Source organism: Bombina bombina, chromosome 5 (genome assembly GCF_027579735.1).
Source record: "Bombina bombina isolate aBomBom1 chromosome 5, aBomBom1.pri, whole genome shotgun sequence".
Taxonomy (NCBI): domain Eukaryota; kingdom Metazoa; phylum Chordata; class Amphibia; order Anura; family Bombinatoridae; genus Bombina; species Bombina bombina.
The window spans coordinates 474760537-474764242 of NC_069503.1; positions in this window are offsets into that span (position 1 = coordinate 474760537).

Sequence of the window (3706 nt, forward strand, 5' to 3'; positions counted from 1 at the left end):
TGTTACAACAGATATGAGTGGTGGCACTTAGCAAGTGGGCTTGGCACACACGCTGGCAACTGCAATTAGATTACACTAGCAGACTGATGTTTCACAGTCAAAAAAGTTTTTTTTTTTTAATTTAGACTACTGTTACAACAGATATGAGTGGTGGCACTGGGCAAGTGGGCCTGGCACACACGCTAGCAGGCAGGCAACTGCAATTAGATTACACTAGCAGACTGATGTTTCACAGTCAAAAAAGTTTTTTTTTTTAAATTATTTACACTACTGTTACACCAGATATGAGTGGTGGCACGGGGCAAGTGGGCCGGGCACACACGTTGGCAGGCAGGCAAATGCAATTAGAATTACACTAGCAGACTGATGTTTCCCAGTCAAAAAAGTTTGTTTTTTTTAAATTATTTATACTACTGTTACACCAGATATGAGTGGTGGCACTGGGCAAGTGGGCCTGCACACACGCTAGCAGGCAGGCAACTGCAATTAGATTACACTAGCAGACTGATGTTTCACAGTCAAAAAAGTTTTTTTTTTTAATTATTTACACTACTGTTACACCAGATATGAGTGGGGGCACTGGGCAAGTGGGCCGGGCACGAACGTTGGCAGGCAGGCAAATGCAATTAGAATTACACTAGCAGACTGATGTTTCACACTCAAAAAAGTTTTTTTTTTTTAATTTCCACTACTGTTACAACAGATATGAGTGGTGGCACTTAGCAAGTGGGCTTGGCACACACGCTGGCAGGCAGGCAACTGCAATTAGATTACACTAGCAGACTGATGTTTCACAGTCAAAAAAGTTTTTTTTTTTAAATTTAGACTACTGTTACAACAGATATGAGTGGTGGCACTAGTTGGCAAGTGGGCCTGGCACACACGCTGGCAGGCAGGCAACTGCAATTAGATTACACTAGCAGACTGATGTTTCACAGTCAAAACTGTTTTTTTTTTTTAATTTACACTACTGTTACAACAGATATGAGTGGTGGCACTAGTTGGCAAGTGGGCCTGGCACACACGCTGGCAGGCAGGCAACTGCAATTAGATTACACTAGCAGACTGATGTTTCACAGTCAAAAAGTTTTTTTAAAAAAAATTGACACTACTGTTACAACAGATATGAGTGGTGGCACTTAGCAAGTGGGCCTGGCACACACGCTGACAGGCAGGCACCTGCTATTAGATTACACTAGCAGACTGATGTTTCACAATCAAAAAAGTTTTGTTTTTTTTTAATTTACACTACTGTTACAACAGATATGAGTGGTGGCACTAGTTGGAAAGTGGGCCTGGCACACACGCTGGCAGGCAGGCAACTGCAATTAGATTACACTAGCAGACTGATGTTTCACAGTCAAAAAAGTTTTTTTTTACAAAATTTACACTACTGTTACAACAGATATGAGTGGTGGCACTAGTTGTCAAGTGGGCCTGGCATACACACTGGCAGGCAGGCAACTGGAATTAGATTACACTAGCAGACTGATGTTTCACAGTCAAAAAAGTTTTTTTAAAAAAGTTTTACACTACTGTTACACCAGATATGAGTGGTGGCACTGGGCAAGTGGGCCGGGCACGCACGTTGGCAGGCAGGCAAATGCAATTAGAATTACACTAGCAGACTGATGTTTCACACTCAAAAAAGTTTTTTTTTTTAAATTTACACTACTGTTACAGCAGATATGAGTGGTGGCATTAGTTGGAAAGTGGGCCTGGCACACACGCTGGCAGGCAGGCAACTGCAATTAGATTACACTAGCAGACATGTTTCACAGTCAAAAAAGTTTTTTTTTTAAAAAAATTACACTACTGTTACAACAGATATGAGTGGTGGCACTTAGCAAGTGGGCCTGGCACACACGCTGGCAGGCAGGCAACTGCAATTAGATTACACTAGCAGACTGATGTTTCACAGTCAAAAAAGTTTTTTTTAAAATTTACACTACTGTTACAACAGATATGAGTGGTGGCACTAGTTGGCAAGTGGGCCTGGCACACACGCTGTCAGGCAGGCAACTGCAATTAGATTACACTAGCAGACTGATGTTTCACAGTCAAAACAGTTTTTTTTAAAAAAATTGACACTACTGTTACAACAGATATGAGTGGTGGCACTTAGCAAGTGGGCCTGGCACACACGCTGGCAGGCAGGCAACTGCAATTAGATTACACTAGCAGACTGATGTTTCACAGTCAAAAAAGTTTTTTTTACAAAAATTTACACTACTGTTACAACAGATATGAGTGGTGGCACTAGTTGGCAAGTGGGCCTGGAACACACACTGGCAGACAGGCAGGCAACTGCTATTAGATTACACTAGCAGACTGATGTTTCGCAGTCAAAAAAGTTTTTTTTAAAAAAACAATTTCACTACTGTTACAACAGATATGAGTGGTGGCACTAGTTGGAAAGTGGGCCTGGCACACACGCTGGCAGGCAGGCAACTGTTATTAGATTACACTAGCAGACTGATGTTTCACAGTCAAAAAAGTTTTTTTTTTTTAAATTTACACTACTGTTACAACAGATATGAGTGGTGGCACTTAGCAAGTGGGCCTGGCACACACGCTGGCAGGCAGGCAACTGCAATTAGATTACACTAGCAGACTGATGTTTCACAGTCAAAAAAGTTTTTTTTACAAAATTTACACTACTGTTACAACAGATATGAGTGGTGGCACTAGTTGGCAAGTCACTGTTATCTACATCCTCTGTCAATGATGGTTGCGCATCACTCATTTCTTCCAACTGATGTGTAAAAAAACTCCTCTGACACATCAACTGAAGCGGCTGTGGTGCTAGTGTTGGTGGTGGCGGCAGGCGGGCGAGTGGTGGTAACTTGAGAGGTGCCAAAGATAAGCTGGAGGAGGATGGTGCGTCAAGGTTTGGAGCAGAAGCTATAGAAGATTGGGTGTCCTGTGTTAAAAAGTCAACTATGTCCTCCTCAGAACTTTTCGAGTTCATGGGATGTGGCCTCTGAACACTGGGCATTATTCTATGGCCAAAGATATGAGTGGTGGCACTGGGCAAGTGGGCACAGTATACACTGTGAGCCTGGCACACACGCTGGCAGGCAGGCAACTGCAATTAGATTACACTAGCAGACTGATGTTTCACAGTCAAAAAAGTTTTTTTTTAAATTATTTACTCTACTGTTACACCAGATATGAGTGGTGGCACTGGGCAAGTGGGCCTGGCACACACGCTAGCAGGCAGGCAACTGCAATTAGATTACACTAGAAGACTGATGTTTCACAGTCAAAAAAGTTTTTTTTTTTAAATTATTTACACTACTGTTACACCAGATATGAGTGGTGGCACGGGGCAAGTGGGCCGGGCACACACGTTGGCAGGCAGGAAAATGCAATTAGAATTACACTAGCAGACTGATGTTTCACAGTCAAAAAAGTTTTTTTTTTTTAATTATTTATACTACTGTTACACCAGATATGAGTGGTGGCACTGGGCAAGTGGGCCTGCACACACGCTAGCAGGCAGGCAACTGCAATTAGATTACACTAGCAGACAGATGTTTCACAGTCAAAAAAGTTTTTACACTACTGTTACACCAGATATGAGTGGTGGCACTGGGCAAGTGGGCCGGGCACGCACGTTGGCAGGCAGGCAAATGCAATTAGAATTACACTAGCAGACTGATGTTTCACACTCAAAAAAGTTTTTTTTTTTAAATTTACACTA